Raw genomic sequence first — 12,500 nt, forward strand, 5'->3', positions numbered from 1 at the left:
CGCAAAAATGAGCGATTTCCCAGCTCGATGGAATTCGGCGCGACAGAAACGATGCCCCGTAACGCACATGAGAGCAATCCGGGCCAATTTCTCCCGTTTGATGGGGTCTATGTGTAAAAATTTTGACTTTTTTGAGTGCAGGTGCAAATCTGCTGAAAAAGCCTGTGGAAGTTTCACGGCGTTCGTACGATATTTGGCGACGCAAAAATGAGCGATTTCCCAGCTCGAGAGAATTCGGCGCGAGAGAAACGATGCCCCGTAACGCACATGAGAGCAATCCGGGCCAATTTCTCCCGTTTGATGGGGTCTATGTGTAAAAATTTTGACTTTTTTGAGTGCAGGTGCAAATCTGCTGAAAAAGCCTGTGGAAGTTTCACGGCGTTCGTACGATATTTGGCGACGCAAAAATGAGCGATTTCCCAGCTCGAGAGAATTCGGCGCGAGAGAAACGATGCCCCGTAACGCACATGAGAGCAATCCCGGCCAATTTCTCCCGTTTGATGGGGTCTATGTGTAAAAATTTTGACTTTTTTGAGTGCACGTGCAAATCTGCTGGAAAAGCCTGTGGAAGTTTCACGGCGTTCGTACGATATTTGGCGACGCAAAAATGAGCGATTTCCCAGCTCGATGGAATTCGGAGCGAGAGAAACGATGCCCCGTAACGCACATGAGAGCAATCCCGGCCAATTTCTCCCGTTTGATGGGGTCTATGTGTACAAATTTTGACTTTTTTGAGTGCACGTGCCAATCTGCTGGAAAAGCCTGTGGAAGTTTCACGGCGTTCGTACGATATTTGGCGACGCAAAAATGAGCGATTTCCCAGCTCGATGGAATTCGGCGCGACAGAAACGATGCCCCGTAACGCACATGAGAGCAATCCGGGCCAATTTCTCCCGTTTGATGGGGTCTATGTGTAAAAATTTTGACTTTTTTGAGTGCACGTGCAAATCTGCTGAAAAAGCCTGTGGAAGTTTCACGGCGTTCGTACGATATTTGGCGACGCAAAAATGAGCGATTTCCCAGCTCGATGGAATTCGGAGCGAGAGAAACGATGCCCCGTAACGCACATGAGAGCAATCCCGGCCAATTTCTCCCGTTTGATGGGGTCTATGTGTAAAAATTTTGACTTTTTTGAGTGCACGTGCAAATCTGCTGGAAAAGCCTGTGGAAGTTTCACGGCGTTCGTACGATATTTGGCGACGCAAAAATGAGCGATTTCCCAGCTCGATGGAATTCGGCGCGACAGAAACGATGCCCCGTAACGCACATGAGAGCAATCCGGGCCAATTTCTCCCGTTTGATGGGGTCTATGTGTAAAAATTTTGACTTTTTTGAGTGCAGGTGCAAATCTGCTGAAAAAGCCTGTGGAAGTTTCACGGCGTTCGTACGATATTTGGCGACGCAAAAATGAGCGATTTCCCAGCTCGAGAGAATTCGGCGCGAGAGAAACGATGCCCCGTAACGCACATGAGAGCAATCCGGGCCAATTTCTCCCGTTTGATGGGGTCTATGTGTAAAAATTTTGACTTTTTTGAGTGCAGGTGCAAATCTGCTGAAAAAGCCTGTGGAAGTTTCACGGCGTTCGTACGATATTTGGCGACGCAAAAATGAGCGATTTCCCAGCTCGATGGAATTCGGCGCGACAGAAACGATGCCCCGTAACGCACATGAGAGCAATCCGGGCCAATTTCTCCCGTTTGATGGGGTCTATGTGTAAAAATTTTGACTTTTTTGAGTGCACGTGCAAATCTGCTGAAAAAGCCTGTGGAAGTTTCACGGCGTTCGTACGATATTTGGCGACGCAAAAATGAGCGATTTCCCAGCTCGAGAGAATTCGGCGCGAGAGAAACGATGCCCCGTAACGCACATGAGAGCAATCCCGGCCAATTTCTCCCGTTTGATGGGGTCTATGTGTAAAAATTTTGACTTTTTTGAGTGCACGTGCAAATCTGCTGGAAAAGCCTGTGGAAGTTTCACGGCGTTCGTACGATATTTGGCGACGCAAAAATGAGCGATTTCCCAGCTCGATGGAATTCGGAGCAAGAGAAACGATGCCCCGTAACGCACATGAGAGCAATCCCGGCCAATTTCTCCCGTTTGATGGGGTCTATGTGTACAAATTTTGACTTTTTTGAGTGCACGTGCCAATCTGCTGGAAAAGCCTGTGGAAGTTTCACGGCGTTCGTACGATATTTGGCGACGCAAAAATGAGCGATTTCCCAGCTCGATGGAATTCGGCGCGACAGAAACGATGCCCCGTAACGCACATGAGAGCAATCCGGGCCAATTTCTCCCGTTTGATGGGGTCTATGTGTAAAAATTTTGACTTTTTTGAGTGCAGGTGCAAATCTGCTGAAAAAGCCTGTGGAAGTTTCACGGCGTTCGTACGATATTTGGCGACGCAAAAATGAGCGATTTCCCAGCTCGAGAGAATTCGGCGCGAGAGAAACGATGCCCCGTAACGCACATGAGAGCAATCCGGGCCAATTTCTCCCGTTTGATGGGGTCTATGTGTACAAATTTTGACTTTTTTGAGTGCACGTGCCAATCTGCTGGAAAAGCCTGTGGAAGTTTCACGGCGTTCGTACGATATTTGGCGACGCAAAAATGAGCGATTTCCCAGCTCGATGGAATTCGGCGCGACAGAAACGATGCCCCGTAACGCACATGAGAGCAATCCGGGCCAATTTCTCCCGTTTGATGGGGTCTATGTGTAAAAATTTTGACTTTTTTGAGTGCAGGTGCAAATCTGCTGAAAAAGCCTGTGGAAGTTTCACGGCGTTCGTACGATATTTGGCGACGCAAAAATGAGCGATTTCCCAGCTCGAGAGAATTCGGCGCGAGAGAAACGATGCCCCGTAACGCACATGAGAGCAATCCGGGCCAATTTCTCCCGTTTGATGGGGTCTATGTGTAAAAATTTTGACTTTTTTGAGTGCACGTGCAAATCTGCTGAAAAAGCCTGTGGAAGTTTCACGGCGTTCGTACGATATTTGGCGACGCAAAAATGAGCGATTTCCCAGCTCGAGAGAATTCGGCGCGAGAGAAACGATGCCCCGTAACGCACATGAGAGCAATCCGGGCCAATTTCTCCCGTTTGATGGGGTCTATGTGTAAAAATTTTGACTTTTTTGAGTGCACGTGCAAATCTGCTGAAAAAGCCTGTGGAAGTTTCACGGCGTTCGTACGATATTTGGCGACGCAAAAATGAGCGATTTCCCAGCTCGATGGAATTCGGCGCGAGAGAAACGATGCCCCGTAACGCACATGAGAGCAATCCCGGCCAATTTCTCCCGTTTGATGGGGTCTATGTGTAAAAATTTTGACTTTTTTGAGTGCACGTGCAAATCTGCTGAAAAAGCCTGTGGAAGTTTCACGGCGTTCGTACGATATTTGGCGACGCAAAAATGAGCGATTTCCCAGCTCGAGAGAATTCGGCGCGAGAGAAACGATGCCCCGTAACGCACATGAGAGCAATCCGGGCCAATTTCTCCCGTTTGATGGGGTCTATGTGTAAAAATTTTGACTTTTTTGAGTGCACGTGCAAATCTGCTGGAAAAGCCTGTGGAAGTTTCACGGCGTTCGTACGATATTTGGCGACGCAAAAATGAGCGATTTCCCAGCTCGATGGAATTCGGCGCGACAGAAACGATGCCCCGTAACGCACATGAGAGCAATCCGGGCCAATTTCTCCCGTTTGATGGGGTCTATGTGTAAAAATTTTGACTTTTTTGAGTGCAGGTGCAAATCTGCTGAAAAAGCCTGTGGAAGTTTCACGGCGTTCGTACGATATTTGGCGACGCAAAAATGAGCGATTTCCCAGCTCGAGAGAATTCGGCGCGAGAGAAACGATGCCCCGTAACGCACATGAGAGCAATCCGGGCCAATTTCTCCCGTTTGATGGGGTCTATGTGTAAAAATTTTGACTTTTTTGAGTGCAGGTGCAAATCTGCTGAAAAAGCCTGTGGAAGTTTCACGGCGTTCGTACGATATTTGGCGACGCAAAAATGAGCGATTTCCCAGCTCGATGGAATTCGGCGCGACAGAAACGATGCCCCGTAACGCACATGAGAGCAATCCGGGCCAATTTCTCCCGTTTGATGGGGTCTATGTGTAAAAATTTTGACTTTTTTGAGTGCACGTGCAAATCTGCTGAAAAAGCCTGTGGAAGTTTCACGGCGTTCGTACGATATTTGGCGACGCAAAAATGAGCGATTTCCCAGCTCGAGAGAATTCGGCGCGAGAGAAACGATGCCCCGTAACGCACATGAGAGCAATCCCGGCCAATTTCTCCCGTTTGATGGGGTCTATGTGTAAAAATTTTGACTTTTTTGAGTGCACGTGCAAATCTGCTGGAAAAGCCTGTGGAAGTTTCACGGCGTTCGTACGATATTTGGCGACGCAAAAATGAGCGATTTCCCAGCTCGATGGAATTCGGAGCGAGAGAAACGATGCCCCGTAACGCACATGAGAGCAATCCCGGCCAATTTCTCCCGTTTGATGGGGTCTATGTGTACAAATTTTGACTTTTTTGAGTGCACGTGCCAATCTGCTGGAAAAGCCTGTGGAAGTTTCACGGCGTTCGTACGATATTTGGCGACGCAAAAATGAGCGATTTCCCAGCTCGATGGAATTCGGCGCGACAGAAACGATGCCCCGTAACGCACATGAGAGCAATCCGGGCCAATTTCTCCCGTTTGATGGGGTCTATGTGTAAAAATTTTGACTTTTTTGAGTGCAGGTGCAAATCTGCTGAAAAAGCCTGTGGAAGTTTCACGGCGTTCGTACGATATTTGGCGACGCAAAAATGAGCGATTTCCCAGCTCGAGAGAATTCGGCGCGAGAGAAACGATGCCCCGTAACGCACATGAGAGCAATCCGGGCCAATTTCTCCCGTTTGATGGGGTCTATGTGTACAAATTTTGACTTTTTTGAGTGCACGTGCCAATCTGCTGGAAAAGCCTGTGGAAGTTTCACGGCGTTCGTACGATATTTGGCGACGCAAAAATGAGCGATTTCCCAGCTCGATGGAATTCGGCGCGACAGAAACGATGCCCCGTAACGCACATGAGAGCAATCCGGGCCAATTTCTCCCGTTTGATGGGGTCTATGTGTAAAAATTTTGACTTTTTTGAGTGCAGGTGCAAATCTGCTGAAAAAGCCTGTGGAAGTTTCACGGCGTTCGTACGATATTTGGCGACGCAAAAATGAGCGATTTCCCAGCTCGAGAGAATTCGGCGCGAGAGAAACGATGCCCCGTAACGCACATGAGAGCAATCCGGGCCAATTTCTCCCGTTTGATGGGGTCTATGTGTAAAAATTTTGACTTTTTTGAGTGCACGTGCAAATCTGCTGAAAAAGCCTGTGGAAGTTTCACGGCGTTCGTACGATATTTGGCGACGCAAAAATGAGCGATTTCCCAGCTCGAGAGAATTCGGCGCGAGAGAAACGATGCCCCGTAACGCACATGAGAGCAATCCGGGCCAATTTCTCCCGTTTGATGGGGTCTATGTGTAAAAATTTTGACTTTTTTGAGTGCACGTGCAAATCTGCTGAAAAAGCCTGTGGAAGTTTCACGGCGTTCGTACGATATTTGGCGACGCAAAAATGAGCGATTTCCCAGCTCGATGGAATTCGGCGCGAGAGAAACGATGCCCCGTAACGCACATGAGAGCAATCCCGGCCAATTTCTCCCGTTTGATGGGGTCTATGTGTAAAAATTTTGACTTTTTTGAGTGCACGTGCAAATCTGCTGAAAAAGCCTGTGGAAGTTTCACGGCGTTCGTACGATATTTGGCGACGCAAAAATGAGCGATTTCCCAGCTCGATGGAATTCGGCGCGACAGAAACGATGCCCCGTAACGCACATGAGAGCAATCCGGGCCAATTTCTCCCGTTTGATGGGGTCTATGTGTAAAAATTTTGACTTTTTTGAGTGCACGTGCAAATCTGCTGAAAAAGCCTGTGGAAGTTTCACGGCGTTCGTACGATATTTGGCGACGCAAAAATGAGCGATTTCCCAGCTCGAGAGAATTCGGCGCGAGAGAAACGATGCCCCGTAACGCACATGAGAGCAATCCCGGCCAATTTCTCCCGTTTGATGGGGTCTATGTGTAAAAATTTTGACTTTTTTGAGTGCACGTGCAAATCTGCTGAAAAAGCCTGTGGAAGTTTCACGGCGTTCGTACGATATTTGGCGACGCAAAAATGAGCGATTTCCCAGCTCGAGAGAATTCGGCGCGAGAGAAACGATGCCCCGTAACGCACATGAGAGCAATCCCGGCCAATTTCTCCCGTTTGATGGGGTCTATGTGTAAAAATTTTGACTTTTTTGAGTGCACGTGCAAATCTGCTGGAAAAGCCTGTGGAAGTTTCACGGCGTTCGTACGATATTTGGCGACGCAAAAATGAGCGATTTCCCAGCTCGATGGAATTCGGAGCGAGAGAAACGATGCCCCGTAACGCACATGAGAGCAATCCCGGCCAATTTCTCCCGTTTGATGGGGTCTATGTGTACAAATTTTGACTTTTTTGAGTGCACGTGCCAATCTGCTGGAAAAGCCTGTGGAAGTTTCACGGCGTTCGTACGATATTTGGCGACGCAAAAATGAGCGATTTCCCAGCTCGATGGAATTCGGCGCGACAGAAACGATGCCCCGTAACGCACATGAGAGCAATCCGGGCCAATTTCTCCCGTTTGATGGGGTCTATGTGTAAAAATTTTGACTTTTTTGAGTGCACGTGCAAATCTGCTGAAAAAGCCTGTGGAAGTTTCACGGCGTTCGTACGATATTTGGCGACGCAAAAATGAGCGATTTCCCAGCTCGATGGAATTCGGAGCGAGAGAAACGATGCCCCGTAACGCACATGAGAGCAATCCCGGCCAATTTCTCCCGTTTGATGGGGTCTATGTGTAAAAATTTTGACTTTTTTGAGTGCACGTGCAAATCTGCTGGAAAAGCCTGTGGAAGTTTCACGGCGTTCGTACGATATTTGGCGACGCAAAAATGAGCGATTTCCCAGCTCGATGGAATTCGGCGCGACAGAAACGATGCCCCGTAACGCACATGAGAGCAATCCGGGCCAATTTCTCCCGTTTGATGGGGTCTATGTGTAAAAATTTTGACTTTTTTGAGTGCAGGTGCAAATCTGCTGAAAAAGCCTGTGGAAGTTTCACGGCGTTCGTACGATATTTGGCGACGCAAAAATGAGCGATTTCCCAGCTCGAGAGAATTCGGCGCGAGAGAAACGATGCCCCGTAACGCACATGAGAGCAATCCGGGCCAATTTCTCCCGTTTGATGGGGTCTATGTGTAAAAATTTTGACTTTTTTGAGTGCAGGTGCAAATCTGCTGAAAAAGCCTGTGGAAGTTTCACGGCGTTCGTACGATATTTGGCGACGCAAAAATGAGCGATTTCCCAGCTCGATGGAATTCGGCGCGACAGAAACGATGCCCCGTAACGCACATGAGAGCAATCCGGGCCAATTTCTCCCGTTTGATGGGGTCTATGTGTAAAAATTTTGACTTTTTTGAGTGCACGTGCAAATCTGCTGAAAAAGCCTGTGGAAGTTTCACGGCGTTCGTACGATATTTGGCGACGCAAAAATGAGCGATTTCCCAGCTCGAGAGAATTCGGCGCGAGAGAAACGATGCCCCGTAACGCACATGAGAGCAATCCCGGCCAATTTCTCCCGTTTGATGGGGTCTATGTGTAAAAATTTTGACTTTTTTGAGTGCACGTGCAAATCTGCTGGAAAAGCCTGTGGAAGTTTCACGGCGTTCGTACGATATTTGGCGACGCAAAAATGAGCGATTTCCCAGCTCGATGGAATTCGGAGCGAGAGAAACGATGCCCCGTAACGCACATGAGAGCAATCCCGGCCAATTTCTCCCGTTTGATGGGGTCTATGTGTACAAATTTTGACTTTTTTGAGTGCACGTGCCAATCTGCTGGAAAAGCCTGTGGAAGTTTCACGGCGTTCGTACGATATTTGGCGACGCAAAAATGAGCGATTTCCCAGCTCGATGGAATTCGGCGCGACAGAAACGATGCCCCGTAACGCACATGAGAGCAATCCGGGCCAATTTCTCCCGTTTGATGGGGTCTATGTGTAAAAATTTTGACTTTTTTGAGTGCAGGTGCAAATCTGCTGAAAAAGCCTGTGGAAGTTTCACGGCGTTCGTACGATATTTGGCGACGCAAAAATGAGCGATTTCCCAGCTCGAGAGAATTCGGCGCGAGAGAAACGATGCCCCGTAACGCACATGAGAGCAATCCGGGCCAATTTCTCCCGTTTGATGGGGTCTATGTGTACAAATTTTGACTTTTTTGAGTGCACGTGCCAATCTGCTGGAAAAGCCTGTGGAAGTTTCACGGCGTTCGTACGATATTTGGCGACGCAAAAATGAGCGATTTCCCAGCTCGATGGAATTCGGCGCGACAGAAACGATGCCCCGTAACGCACATGAGAGCAATCCGGGCCAATTTCTCCCGTTTGATGGGGTCTATGTGTAAAAATTTTGACTTTTTTGAGTGCAGGTGCAAATCTGCTGAAAAAGCCTGTGGAAGTTTCACGGCGTTCGTACGATATTTGGCGACGCAAAAATGAGCGATTTCCCAGCTCGAGAGAATTCGGCGCGAGAGAAACGATGCCCCGTAACGCACATGAGAGCAATCCGGGCCAATTTCTCCCGTTTGATGGGGTCTATGTGTAAAAATTTTGACTTTTTTGAGTGCACGTGCAAATCTGCTGAAAAAGCCTGTGGAAGTTTCACGGCGTTCGTACGATATTTGGCGACGCAAAAATGAGCGATTTCCCAGCTCGAGAGAATTCGGCGCGAGAGAAACGATGCCCCGTAACGCACATGAGAGCAATCCGTCCAATTTCTCCCGTTTGATGGGGTCTATGTGTAAAAATTTTGACTTTTTTGAGTGCACGTGCAAATCTGCTGAAAAAGCCTGTGGAAGTTTCACGGCGTTCGTACGATATTTGGCGACGCAAAAATGAGCGATTTCCCAGCTCGATGGAATTCGGCGCGAGAGAAACGATGCCCCGTAACGCACATGAGAGCAATCCCGGCCAATTTCTCCCGTTTGATGGGGTCTATGTGTAAAAATTTTGACTTTTTTGAGTGCACGTGCAAATCTGCTGAAAAAGCCTGTGGAAGTTTCACGGCGTTCGTACGATATTTGGCGACGCAAAAATGAGCGATTTCCCAGCTCGATGGAATTCGGAGCGAGAGAAACGATGCCCCGTAACGCACATGAGAGCAATCCCGGCCAATTTCTCCCGTTTGATGGGGTCTATGTGTACAAATTTTGACTTTTTTGAGTGCACGTGCCAATCTGCTGGAAAAGCCTGTGGAAGTTTCACGGCGTTCGTACGATATTTGGCGACGCAAAAATGAGCGATTTCCCAGCTCGATGGAATTCGGCGCGACAGAAACGATGCCCCGTAACGCACATGAGAGCAATCCGGGCCAATTTCTCCCGTTTGATGGGGTCTATGTGTAAAAATTTTGACTTTTTTGAGTGCAGGTGCAAATCTGCTGGAAAAGCCTGTGGAAGTTTCACGGCGTTCGTACGATATTTGGCGACGCAAAAATGAGCGATTTCCAAGCTCGATGGAATTCGGAGCGAGAGAAACGATGCCCCGTAACGCACATGAGAGCAATCCGGGCCAATTTCTCCCGTTTGATGGGGTCTATGTGTAAAAATTTTGACTTTTTTGAGTGCAGGTGCAAATCTGCTGAAAAAGCCTGTGGAAGTTTCACGGCGTTCGTACGATATTTGGCGACGCAAAAATGAGCGATTTCCCAGCTCGAGAGAATTCGGCGCGAGAGAAACGATGCCCCGTAACGCACATGAGAGCAATCCGGGCCAATTTCTCCCGTTTGATGGGGTCTATGTGTAAAAATTTTGACTTTTTTGAGTGCAGGTGCAAATCTGCTGGAAAAGCCTGTGGAAGTTTCACGGCGTTCGTACGATATTTGGCGACGCAAAAATGAGCGATTTCCCAGCTCGATGGAATTCGGCGCGAGAGAAACGATGCCCCGTAACGCACATGAGAGCAATCCCGGCCAATTTCTCCCGTTTGATGGGGTCTATGTGTAAAAATTTTGACTTTTTTGAGTGCACGTGCAAATCTGCTGAAAAAGCCTGTGGAAGTTTCACGGCGTTCGTACGATATTTGGCGACGCAAAAATGAGCGATTTCCCAGCTCGATGGAATTCGGAGCGAGAGAAACGATGCCCCGTAACGCACATGAGAGCAATCCCGGCCAATTTCTCCCGTTTGATGGGGTCTATGTGTAAAAATTTTGACTTTTTTGAGTGCACGTGCAAATCTGCTGAAAAAGCCTGTGGAAGTTTCACGGCGTTCGTACGATATTTGGCGACGCAAAAATGAGCGATTTCCCAGCTCGAGAGAATTCGGCGCGAGAGAAACGATGCCCCGTAACGCACATGAGAGCAATCCGGGCCAATTTCTCCCGTTTGATGGGGTCTATGTGTAAAAATTTTGACTTTTTTGAGTGCAGGTGCAAATCTGCTGAAAAAGCCTGTGGAAGTTTCACGGCGTTCGTACGATATTTGGCGACGCAAAAATGAGCGATTTCCCAGCTCGATGGAATTCGGCGCGAGAGAAACGATGCCCCGTAACGCACATGAGAGCAATCCGGGCCAATTTCTCCCGTTTGATGGGGTCTATGTGTAAAAATTTTGACTTTTTTGAGTGCAGGTGCAAATCTGCTGAAAAAGCCTGTGGAAGTTTCACGGCGTTCGTACGATATTTGGCGACGCAAAAATGAGCGATTTCCCAGCTCGAGAGAATTCGGCGCGAGAGAAACGATGCCCCGTAACGCACATGAGAGCAATCCGGGCCAATTTCTCCCGTTTGATGGGGTCTATGTGTAAAAATTTTGACTTTTTTGAGTGCAGGTGCAAATCTGCTGGAAAAGCCTGTGGAAGTTTCACGGCGTTCGTACGATATTTGGCGACGCAAAAATGAGCGATTTCCCAGCTCGATGGAATTCGGAGCGAGAGAAACGATGCCCCGTAACGCACATGAGAGCAATCCCGGCCAATTTCTCCCGTTTGATGGGGTCTATGTGTACAAATTTTGACTTTTTTGAGTGCACGTGCCAATCTGCTGGAAAAGCCTGTGGAAGTTTCACGGCGTTCGTACGATATTTGGCGACGCAAAAATGAGCGATTTCCCAGCTCGATGGAATTCGGCGCGAGAGAAACGATGCCCCGTAACGCACATGAGAGCAATCCCGGCCAATTTCTCCCGTTTGATGGGGTCTATGTGTAAAAATTTTGACTTTTTTGAGTGCACGTGCAAATCTGCTGAAAAAGCCTGTGGAAGTTTCACGGCGTTCGTACGATATTTGGCGACGCAAAAATGAGCGATTTCCCAGCTCGATGGAATTCGGAGCGAGAGAAACGATGCCCCGTAACGCACATGAGAGCAATCCCGGCCAATTTCTCCCGTTTGATGGGGTCTATGTGTAAAAATTTTGACTTTTTTGAGTGCACGTGCAAATCTGCTGAAAAAGCCTGTGGAAGTTTCACGGCGTTCGTACGATATTTGGCGACGCAAAAATGAGCGATTTCCCAGCTCGAGAGAATTCGGCGCGAGAGAAACGATGCCCCGTAACGCACATGAGAGCAATCCGGGCCAATTTCTCCCGTTTGATGGGGTCTATGTGTAAAAATTTTGACTTTTTTGAGTGCACGTGCAAATCTGCTGGAAAAGCCTGTGGAAGTTTCACGGCGTTCGTACGATATTTGGCGACGCAAAAATGAGCGATTTCCCAGCTCGATGGAATTCGGAGCGAGAGAAACGATGCCCCGTAACGCACATGAGAGCAATCCCGGCCAATTTCTCCCGTTTGATGGGGTCTATGTGTACAAATTTTGACTTTTTTGAGTGCACGTGCCAATCTGCTGGAAAAGCCTGTGGAAGTTTCATCCGACGAAAAAAGCACGTTCTCGAGAAAGCAGGAGAGCTAAGTCATTCACAAATTAGCTGGATTTGGCTTGTGGTTCGTTTCCCAAGTAACAGAGCGGCATCAACCTTTAAGTGCACGCCAGTACATCCCCGTGGGATACAGGGGGTCTCGGCGGACTTTGCTCGGGGGAAAAACGTCGAGGTGAGCCGCCTGGCCATGCTGTTCATGGGTCTCTCCTTTTTAAGTTTCGCCTGCCAATTTATTTTCTCTAGCGGTTTTATACACTAACACTCGATGTTTTGGGAAAGGAATACAATTGTTCAAAAAACGTCTTCGCAATTCATGTCGTTAGATTGCTAATGAAAATTCGTAAAAAAACGTACACGCCATACATGTTCTTTGCTTCCCTCTCGATACAAGTGAAGGGGAAAAACAGCCTTAACGGTTGCTAAAAAAATCGCCCTTTACATATACATGGGTCGTCTTCCCCTCTCGACAACGGAGACAAGTAACCCACGCCAGGCACTGTCAGTAACTGCCATAG

Source organism: Lampetra fluviatilis, chromosome 4 (assembly GCF_964198595.1).
Source record: "Lampetra fluviatilis chromosome 4, kcLamFluv1.1, whole genome shotgun sequence".
NCBI lineage: Eukaryota > Metazoa > Chordata > Hyperoartia > Petromyzontiformes > Petromyzontidae > Lampetra > Lampetra fluviatilis.